General features: G+C 36.9%; 1 protein-coding gene across 3 annotated transcripts in view; it reads right to left on the minus strand.

The window, feature by feature from the left end:
* The window catches only part of npas3 (neuronal PAS domain protein 3), a 281452-nt gene that overhangs the window by 39687 nt on the left and 229686 nt on the right, over positions 1 to 12079 (minus strand). The window lies entirely within an intron of this gene.

The raw sequence follows: 12079 nt of genomic DNA on the forward strand, positions 1-12079 counted from the left end.
GAATATAGAAAGACAGATGGATGAACTGAACAGCTTAGCATCCATAATCAGAGTAAGGCGTGAGGGGGAATAGAGGCGGCAGCCGTGTTCATTGAGCTGCTAACTGGTTTTACAAACACGTCTGTGAGGAGCTGCAGCAGCTTCTGATGAGCACCAACTATGACTTATTGTTGATCAGATGGAACAGATGCACACATATTGTGTAACATGATAACTAGATCTACAGGTTTAATGGAGGTCAGCTTCCAGTGGTTAAGGGAACATCTGCAGGACATAGAGCTTTTTTCAGAATCTGGCGACCTTAACTGGTGACTGGTTTGCTGAAATATTGTGTTAAAAACCAATTGTTTTCTAATTGTTTACAGACAAAGATTACAATCTTAGATTTTTGGCTAAGAGCTATGGAAATGTCTAGCTGGTCTGAAAGCATATTTCTGTAGTCTTAGTCTCGGTAAAAAAACTTTGAATCAAGTTAACTGCATGATCTGTAAATAATTAATTGTAATTCACTGCATTTTAATAGAAATCTATATATCAACAAAATAAATATTTTCAATTCAAAACCCCATTTGCTGCTAAATTATTGATCAAGTAGATATAATCAGATTATTCAGGTTCTTCAACCAACAGATTGGAGCAAAGTGTTATTCTGCCTTTTTATCTTTCCACAGTTTCCTGATGCTCTGATCATTCATGGACCTTCTTCAGAAATGTGGACTATGGATGCTAATTTTAGTGTGGGGGACGTTTGTGCTGCTGCTACATATTTTGCATTGAGATGCTATTTCAGGCTTGAATAGCTTCACTGGTACGCTAACTCCTTCAACACAGCTTGAACACAACGACAGTCTTTTCCAGCGTTGCATCAGATTGGTTTCTTGAAGCAAAAATGAAACCCCAGTGGGCCTAGAGAAGCTGCTTTGTCTTTCATGGATGGAGTTTGCCAATAAAGACTCCATCTGATAAATCTGATAAAACTTGTGCATCAGATTTACGGGTATACCAAAAACACAATACAAAAGTTCCACTTAGAGCTTTTGTATGTAAAAAAAAAAATGTGATTAGCATTAAAATTCTTAGTGTAAAAATTGATGTAATTAATTAATAAAAAATAATGGTTTAAACTCCCAGCCCCTTTATGTCTTGTTTAAAAAGTATGTTTTGCATTTATGTCTTATAACTTCAACCACTCTCAGAAAGCCCAAAAGTTTCTAACATTTTTTTTACAAAGAATTCTAAAAACAAAAAATCAGACTAATGTAAAATAATAGTAAATAAATAAACAAGTACAAAGTTCTGCACTTATAGAAAAAAAAAAATCTATTTTCATTAACTTTGCTTAAGATGTAAGATTTTTAGTTAAAGTTGATAAAATATCCAAAATTATTTTAAATTCCAGTTCCACATGTAGTTTTCTCTGTGGAAGTTTGCATAATAATGTTGAGGCCTGCAGGTCATGTACCAATATTGTGAACAGAAAGTGTTGCTCCAGCAAGCAAAAAAAAAAAATCTGTGAATGTTTAAATAATAACTAGTAAGATCTATTCCTCCTAGTTGCAGTTTTTCCGTTTTGCGTACTGTATTGTTTTTAAGTCCTAAACATTTACTGCTCACTTTACATGCAACACCCTGTCAACACTGAGGTCTGAGACTGAGATGGAAATAAGAAGACACACATGAACACGCCTCAAACTTCTGCTCAAATTAAAAATTTCAGTCTTGGACCCAGAAGAGTTCCTGTGTTATCGTTGTGGTGACAGACAGATAGCAGCGAGTAGAGCTTTATTTGCCATGCGGTGCTGTCCTGTCCTCTGCTGTCGTTATCTGAACAGCTCCGGCTTCCATTGTAAACAGCGCCGTCCTCGTTAAGAAGCCTAATTAGAAAACCCTAATAATAATGGCTTTTGATTGGCCATTGTGTACTCCAGATTGCAGTTAGAGTGTTAGAACTTAACCAAACGGATAATTTTGTTTTAGCATTAATCCTCTACTTCTGAGAAGTTCTTTGTTTGGCTTGAGTGGTTTCATTGCTTTTCTGAAAAAAAACATTCATGATACAAATTTAATTACTTCCAGCACTTTCAGAATCATGACTAATTCTATCAGTATGTATGCAGTTGAGAAGATTTGGTGTAGATAAATTATTTAGCAGGTCAAAAACAAAAGATGAACTTTTTGAATTTAATCTTTAAGAAAAATCTATATCAAAGCTGGAACCATAGCTAACCCTCCATGTGTACAAAGTGATTTTCTGATTTTTTTACTGTCACAAAAACACATAGTTTCACTATGTGGACAATAGGCTGTTCAGTCTGATCAGTACATGGTAATGGTTATTATTTATTGGTGTGACTGCAATGAGTGAGATTAATAAAAACTGCAACCTCTGTTATTCAAACATGAGAAACAAAATGAGGATTGATAAATAACAGTGAGTCATAGGTGATGCACAAGTCAAACTTCAGGTCTCTGTGTAGCTATAGTGTAATTGGGACACATACTACAGTAATATTCAATACAGTAAATATTTCTAACTTTCTGTGATTTTAAATAATTTTAAACTTGATTCAGTTGCTATGACATTATTACAGATTATGACTCTAACAATACTGGGTGGTCAACCTGGCCTGAGAACTACTTCCTCAATCTCATCTCGTTTCTAAAGGCAGCAAACAGGAAGTCTGAATTGGTGAAGTGAAATCTGCTTGAGTTCTTCCTTTTTTATTGATTTTGTATCAACTTTATATCAGATATGAAGTCTTATTGCTTTGACTTAAATCATCATATACAGATTATTGACAATCATACCTTCGTATTTGATACTATTTTCCTCCAACAGTGGTAACACACATTATAACTTTCATCCTAGGTATATGACAGTACATGTGTATTTATTGATAATTATCATTTCTCTGGGGTTTTCATATTTATGCAATAAAACAATACAGCATTTTCAATATAATGCAGATTGTTGGTACAATCCCTTCCAGAGTAGCTGTTTATTATGTTTCAAAATTTTCACTAGTTCAAAACACTTGTGTCAGATAAATGATTGATGGTGTGCTCCTGCAGAACGTCATGACATATTGATGAGGTAACTCATTTGATCAGCTGTGTTGGAGCAGGGACACAGAAAACAAAGAGGACACCGGCTGTGTACGCCTGGAGTTGGCCACAAGGGATGGAGTCAAGACGGATTCTTCTGAGATCAAGACCAAGACCAGACCTTTTGAGACCAGATATTTAGAACTTCAATAAATATTTCAGGACATTGTCTTCTGTACTCCACAAAATGCAAAACCTAATAAACCCCCCCAAAACAAAACAGTTAATTACTCAACCAAAACTACTTTTTGGTAAACTAATGATATTTAGTTTACCATTTTAATATTAGTTTTAATCCACGCAGGAATGAAAATTGCCTGACAGAGGCAATTCCCAAAACCATCAGAGCCAGTAAAATCCATGACCATAAAACAAGAAAGGTAAGACTGAATCATCCATCTTAAATAAAACCAAAATGAATAATATTGGTACTAAAAATAAAACTGCAACTCAAAATATTATCGGTGACAGAAATAAATTAACTTAAAATTTGTAAACTAAACATTTAAAACTCTAAATGGATCAAATAAAACAACTTATTTTGCTGACACTTTTTAGTGCCCCTAACACCAAATGAATATTCTGTACTTTGTTCTTCTATTAAAGCAGTTTCTTGTTTGTTTCATTCTTCTTTTTCATGTACACTTTATATTTGTACAGTTTAAAGCATTAGAGACGTTTTCTTAATGCTATCTGGGAACTACAGCTGTAAAGCTACTGAAATTATTCATTACTTAATTACTAATTTAGAGTAAAATTTGGGCATAAAAAATATGTTTTTATAATATGAACGTTTACATATCAGACTAAGTTAAAACAAAATCAAATATTTGACTTTTGACCATCTAATATTTGACCATCTAACACTAATGCACATGGACACCCCCCCACACACACCCACACCCACACACCCCCCCACACACAGCCTTACTTAGTTTGTCCTTGGGCAGCAGCAACAGCAGCTGATGGTTGCTCTAAATGACATTAAAAGTAGGTTCTTGTAAACTTGGATAATTATGATAAATGTGAGTGATTATGATGAATTATTCCCCTCCATTGTGCTAATAGTGTAATTAGCAACAATAATCAAAGACTTGTGATGTTGAAATAAGGCAATGCTGCGGACAATTAGACGGCCGAGGGCTAATAACAGGGAACTTATGGTGGGTTTTTTTTAGGTCAGATATAATGTCACTCCTGGTAGGACTTTGAAACTGTTTTTTTATTTGATGGTTTTTGTGTTTCTTGGTAAAATTATAACATGGTGAACCCACAGCTGATTCTGCATTGTCCTTCAACTCTAAATCACACCTGTGAACTAAACTGAAACAGGGTAAGCAGATAATACTGATGCTGTAAAATTGTGTATTATGTATATGACATTTTGTGTTTTAAATTATTTTTTGCATTATTGGCTATGGTATTCTTTGTTGGGTTGTGATGAAGATTAGGATTATCTTCACCAATAGATGGAAGATCAAATCTGGCTTCTTATGGAGGATGAGCCGCATGACACGTTACTAAGGAGGCAACAAACTGACCAAACCAGGATACTGAGATCTTCCTGGACAACATGCAAAATCTAGAGCTTACACATCTTAAAACAACAACACTGCTGCTTTTTCCCCACTAATGTGATTTTCTTAGATAACAAGAGGGATAGTTCCAGCTGCAAGTATGCATGCAATGTGTACGCTCACAGTCACGGTCCACTGTCTGGTTTTCTGGGGAGAATTAGAACATAAATTTAAACACAGGTGGTTATGTATTTTCCAGGCACATAGTGCCATTTTACAGTGAAATTAAGTAACTATGTGACCCCCAGTTGTTATGAAAATGCTGTACTTATCAAATCGAACTTGGAAATTTGGCGCTTTCAAATTGGCTTCTGTCTCTTTAAGACATTCTTACTGTTACCGACACTCCGCCTTCAGGACGTCATCACAGCAATGCTCCTCATGCCATCTACAACCGTTCTTAGCAGCACTGGACTCAGAAGTAATTCATATGATGAACTCAGCAGACTCAACCACCAGGTGCTTGCTAACTGCTTCTGCTAGTCTGTAGGAGCTGAGTGAGGGAGTCGGGAGGTTGGGTAGGTGAGGGCTGCTCTGTGAGGCAGAAGTTCATCTGGAGACTGCAGCTCCAAGGAGGAGCTTTGTGAGAGCATGCGTTTAGGCAGCCCTGAATGGTTGCCAAGGGAGATTCCAGGATTTCTCAAACATGCATGAAAGAATCAAAGCATCACTCCAAGTCTGTTTTTGATGACAGAATAACATTATTACCTGGTGTAAAGCTCAAGTCTTCAATTTTACTCAGCCTTAAAGGAACTTGACTTTCCAACTTATATATTTCCTTTATTCAGCACAACTAGTTATTTTATCATGAATATTACAATTCACCTCAAGTGTCCTTATTCAAAGTCGACAGGCAGAGGACAACAGATACATTCTAAGCATCTACCAGACACTGATCTGATAATATGGAATTTTTTTAAATAGAGAGAAAAAGTGAAGAGATACAAGAAGTCTTTCTTCCCTTTAGCTTGACTCTGAATTACCCTTATGAGTAATCATTTTCAACCACTCATTCTCGAGAACAGTTGGAGACATCGGTGCTCTCAGCCTCAGTTTGACGGATATTAGTCAAATTGCGTCATGTGCTTTTTAAGATGAGTCTCTTTAACTGCAAGAGTGTGTTGGCAAGAGGCGTCAAGCTTCAAAGGAGGTTCTTTCCTCCAAGGTCACCTCATGTTTTAACTTCAATTTTAGCACTTTATGAGTGTGACTGTAATTAAAATGATAGGGCCAGCTTTTTGATATATTACAACAGAACAGCCTGAGAGACAAGCCTGGCTGATAACCTGGGGTTTAAACTGACAGGTGACACATAACAATAACCCACATTTGGCTTGTTTTCATGTCAACTGATTTCTGATATGAATTTCTTTCCATATACAGGAAAGAAATTATTCTTAAAGAATAACTTAAGAGTATTATTCTTAAATTATAAAAATAACTTAATTTCTTTAGATGGAAATAATAATTTCTTTCTGTAAAAAAGCATGAATGGTAAGAGAAAGGCTAGAACTGTTTAATGGGAATAAAACGTTTTTTGCTAACTAAAAATGAGGTAAAATGAAAGTCTATGATTTTTTGGAAAATGCTTTTTCAATACTTAGGCAGGAAATATGAAAAATCTTTTACTGATCAGTTCATAAAAACACAGTAGAGCAAGAGATGCAAAGAGTTAGCAGGTGCAAAGTAGCAATTTAGCCCAACCTGCCAAATACGTTAAATCAGACTGGTGCCAGGGGCCTTACAATAGCAATAGGTCATAATTTATAGACTAAGTAATAAAAAAGTCAAGCTTTGATATTTTAAAGGGATTTGAAGATCTAATAGTGTAAAGCTGAATTCATATCTGATGTAATTACATCGGGAAATGGATGACTAGAACAAATAAAATGCTTCAGAAAAGTGGCTCAGATTTAAAGTTGAAACTGTTTAATATTTGGTTGCAGATATAAAGACTTGGAATGTCTGAGAACTTAGTATAGCAGACAGAAAGTTAGTACTTTTGGTAATACTGCATCTTATTTCACTGAGACACGCCCTCCAGACTTTTCAATTCAGGTCTTCCAATAATGTCTATGCCCACTAGTGTGTATGATTCAGGCACTCAACATTGCAGATTGCTTCTTCAAACATTTATGAAAAAGATGGGTTGTTCTAAGGAGGTCAGTGAATTCCAGCCTGGTTCCCTTAGTACAATTATACAATCAGTGCAATAAATATCTCCAAGCTTCACGTGAGCTTCAGATTAGCTGAAGAGTTCATATAGATCCTCACAGGTCTGACATGTGAACACTTTGCATTCAGATGCAAAGTGTTGGATGCAGAGGCAGAAAGCATGCAGCCAGTTTGGTAGTTGCCAGGAGTTTTACAGTCTGGCATGCAGGTATCATGCCAGACTGCATGATGCCTGTTCTAAAATGATGTGGAAGGGGGATTATAATGTGAGGTTGGGGGATGAGGTTGACTCAGAGTCACTTTTGATCTTTCTTATGACCCTAAAAAAGTGAGAAAGGTTTGGTAACAGTTGTTTCCTATTTTAATATATCTGTGCGTTACTCCACAAAGATAACTTGACTGGTCTTGACAGACTTTACCTGACTGATCACCCTTGACAATGACTTAACTTATAAAAACAGAACTACCAGAAAGAACTAATAATGCAAAACTATGAACTATAAATAATCCATAAAACACCCTCAAACCAATACACCCAATAATCGTAACAGAAGATGAATGTTGCTGAAAAAACTTTGACGAGTATATTCTGTTGTTCAGTCCTGCAATGTGGATGAATTATTAACAGATTAATTCAAATGGACAGTGTGGATTATGTTTCAACTAAACATCTACAATGCATAAAGCTTTTATGTTATGGGCCGTGTTTGCTTCACAACTATACAAGAAAACATTGACTGTCTCAATCAATCCAATTCTCATTCATAATGCCTTTGAAAGCAGTAGAGGAAATGACAAATAACTAGACAATGCCATGTTATCTTTTAGTGAACCTGTATGTAGAGCAGTCCATGTAGGCTTTTAAATGACCTGCCAGGTCTGAACGCCACTGATTGGGATTGGCTCAGTCCAATGACCCTGCAGGTTTGAATGGACAGGTGAAAACGATTGTTCCTGTATTAGACTTTGCTAAATGCAAATGTGACAGATTACCTTATAAGTGAACAAGAGCCACAACTTTCTACTATGTCCTCTCTAAATATCTAAACTTTTACTGTTATGTTTTGGAAAGGCATAAAATCAATCCATTAAAGGAAAACCAGCATGCCTTTTCCTTGTTGTTGACACAACTTCCAATATTTGAAGTTATCTTTTCAGGTTGAATGTGTCATTGAGTTGTCAGTTTGCAACAGATCTACTGCTAGCTACAAGCAGCACAGATTTATTCACTCATCTGGCTCCATGCTCTCAATGCAGATTTGCATTAAATACCACATACATAAATCCTAATTGCCTTTCTTCCTCTGACTGGTCAGAGTGTCATTAGGGATCACTCTTTCACATGCCTACATGTCTGGCTGAGACCTCTTCCTCCCTTCCACGCCTTTTCATGCAGACAAATTAACATTGTTAAACACTCATGCTCATTGGAACATGTCGCTCCATCCCCTGCCTCTCTTCCTTACTGTCTCTCTAGACAAATTAACAATGGAGAGCAAACATGTTTCTCCTGGCGACTTCTGTCTTTCTCCTTCCTTTGGTCATTACTAACCAATGTTAGTAATCACTGAGATATCCACACTAAACCCTTTTTCCTTCTTTTGCTTATTCAGTTTTTAATGTTTTTACACCTTTAGGGCAAATCCAAAGTGAAAAAAAAGTTCTTTGCTTTCATTTTCTCTCAGACAAATTGACACTGATGACCACATAGATGTCCCCTTAGCCTCACTATCTATCTTTAGTTTAGTGCATGGGGAGGCTTTGTTAGAGGTTTGCACAAAGTCAAAGGAAAAAAAAGAACAAAAAAACTCTAAAATGTGGACCTCCAATAGACTCCAATTAATTTAAAAATCTTCCACCCGCACAGATACACATGCCTACATACGCACACACACCCCCACACGCACGCACACACACACACCCATCACCAGCCCCAATCAGCCCAGAATAAATCCGCGGCAGATCTAATTACTGTGCCGTCTCCGAAGACCCTGGTCGCCGCAAAGCCAATCTTCAACTCCTTGTTTGAACAGGCTGATGAACTAAGGGACTTGATGGATATCAAGTCATTTTGTTTAATTTATAAATGGATTTCCCCCTAATGCTTAAATTATCATCAGCATGAGAGACAGAGTGAGGGCACAATGAAAAGCATTTGGAAGGTAAAAAGTCTTGAACATGTGGTGCAGTGGAAGATGAGGGGATAGATAAATGAAGGAATGGAAGAAACAGGACAAAGAATTCCATGGAGAATTGTGAGCCCTTCCACTTTAGAACAATAAAAGTATTGCATTACAAAATACAGCACTGAATAAGGAGATATTAGAAAGCAGGCATTGGATGACTTTTTCAAAGTTAGACTAAGGGCAGATGCTGTAGAAATAAGAAACTAAATCCACCACTGCTGCAGAGTTGAAGTTGTTTAGTGAGTGAAGCAGGTGTGGAGGTGGGATGCACATGGCAAAGTTGTTACGACCTTTCTGGACAAAACTAAAGGAGAACACACAATATAACAATCTGTTAATCCACTTATTCTAATCTAAATAGAGAAGCAGGCGGCTTCCTGCTGACAAAAGAAAAAAAAGAAAACAAGGTGCAGAAGTTAGTTAAACTGTAACCTGAACCACCCTCCTCTACTCCTATCAATCACACATCCCATAACATCTGCAGTTTGATTCACCCTGCAGTTACAACAAGCAACAAAATGGAACTGGAAGGTGTTAAAAAACACTAAAAATGGGGGAAGATACTAAGTCAGCAGAGAAAAGTCAGAGGTCTGCAAGGATTTTAAAATGGTACCAGTATAAAAGACGGTCAACTTTACTTCAGACTCAATATTCTAATTAAAGTTAACTAGTCAGGTCAGATCGGGATCAGAAACAATGTCTACAGTCTTGGACCGGGTCAGGTTGGGTTGGATTTTCTAGGTCAAATCTAAACTATATCAGGTGTTCTCTGTATTGCCCTACATAGGACTGGAAACTGGTTGATGTGTCCCACCTCTAACCAAGGACTGTCTTCAGCCACTTCCACTCTACCCAATCTCACAACCATCAACAGGACTCAGTGCTAACAGAAAACCAGTGAGCAAACACAATGTGGATAGCTCTAAGCAAATTCCAAAAAAAGGTTGAAATACTGATCAGTTCAAAAGCTTAGATTTAAGTCCTTTTATCAAACAAAATGATTAAATAAATAGCTGTGCATCAATTGTTTTCAGCTTCATTTACTGCTTTTGCTCAGTGAACACTGACTTACAGTGAATGCTTTCTTACACTGATGTTACTTTCCAGATTATTTTCTTGCTCTGATGCATTATCTGCAACCAATATACAGTCGATCATAGGGCTTTAAATCCAGTCCAGCAGTTTACAGAACAAAATATACATTAATGTTATTACATTAATCTTCGTCATCAGCTATCTCCCATAAGCTGTGAATCAGACCCTGAACATTCAGCAAGAACATTTCTAAATAGAATGAATGGACTGAATATAACAGGATTATGCTGCATGACAACATTTGGAACTGCTATGTTGCTCAGCAGTAATAGATACATAGCACAATTCTTAAATCTTCTTGTAGAAACATTTATATTATTTCCTTTACATTTGTTACATTATAACAATGTGTCAATCAAAATATTTAGTAAGAAAGCAAGATAAGGAAGAGCTTAAAAGGTGAGCTTAAAAGCTTGTTCTTGAATCTTCTACACCGTGTTCCAAATTATTATGCAAATTGGATTTAAGTGTCATAAAGATAATTTTTTTTTATTGTGCTATTAAATTTATAGGTGGTATTGTGTGTCAGGGCTCTTTGAATCACTATAATTAATTTCAGAAAGCTGGGTTCATTAGTTTGTCTGGTGAGCTCAATTAAAGGAAATCTACTTAAGAAGGATGTTCCACATTATTAAACAGGCCACAGGTTTCAGGCAATATGGGAAAGAGAAAGAATCTCTGCGGACGAAAATCATCAGATAGTGTAGTGCCGTATGACAAGATATGAAAACATTAGATTTTTAACGAAAACTGAAGCGTTATCGTACTGTGAAGAGATTTGTGGCTGATTCAGAACAAAGATGGGTTTGTACAGATAAAGACATAATGAGGAAGGTTTCTGTTAGACAAATTCATCGAATTAAGAGAGCAGCTGTTAAAATGCCCTTACAAAGCAGCAAACAGTTATTTGAAGCTGCTGGAGCCTCTGGAACCTCAAGGTGGAGGATCCTCCAGAGGCTTGCGGTGCATGAACCTACTATTCGGTCACCACTAACCAGAGCTCACAAGCAGAAACGGTCTCAGTGGGCCCAGCCATACATGAAGATTCATTTTCAAACAGACTTGTTCACTGATGACTGGTGTGCAACTCTGGATGGTCCAGATGGACGCAGCAGTGGATTGGTGGTGGATGGCCACCACATCCCAACACGGCTGTGACGTCAGCAAGCAGGTGGTGGAGTCATTTGTTGGGCTGAAATCATGGGGAGAGAGAGAGAGAGCTGGTCGGCCCCTTCAGAGTCCATGAAGGTGTGAAAATGACCTCAGCAAAGTATATGGACTTTCTGACTGATCACTTTCTTTCATGGTTCAAAAAGAAGAGCCGTACCATCTTCATGCATGACAATGAATGCTGCAAGGAATATTGGCTACTATGGGCATAAAGGGGGAGAAACTCATGGTGTGGTCACCATCCTCCTCTGACCTCAACCCTATTGAGAACCTTTGGAGTTTCCTCAAGCAGAAGATCTGAGGGTGGAATGCAGTTCGTATCAAACCAGCAGCTCTGGGAAGATATTCTGACATCCTGCAAAGATTCAAGCAGAAACTTTCCACAAACTAACAAGTTCAATGGATGCAAGAATTGTGCTGTGAAATCAAAGAAGGGATCCTATGTTAACATGTAACTCGGTCCGTTAAGATGTTTCTGATTGAAATAGCTTTTGATTTTAGTACATGTGACCACTTAATGCTGCACATTCAAAGAATGACCGTTTGCAGTTCTTTATAATCCATAAAATGTTTAGAAAATCTGCTCTGCATAATAATTTGGAACAGTGCATTTTGAGTTTTTTATTTTTGAAAATAATACTGCTTTCATTCTTTGTTCAGTAAAATTTGATTTATACTGTAATAGTCCATGACTCGAAAATTATACTGACCATCATTTGCATTGACCATTTAGGGAAATCTGAGAAAATATAATTTGCATAATAATTTGGA

This window comes from Xiphophorus couchianus, chromosome 13 (genome assembly GCF_001444195.1).
Source record: "Xiphophorus couchianus chromosome 13, X_couchianus-1.0, whole genome shotgun sequence".
Classification (NCBI taxonomy): Eukaryota; Metazoa; Chordata; class Actinopteri; order Cyprinodontiformes; family Poeciliidae; genus Xiphophorus; species Xiphophorus couchianus.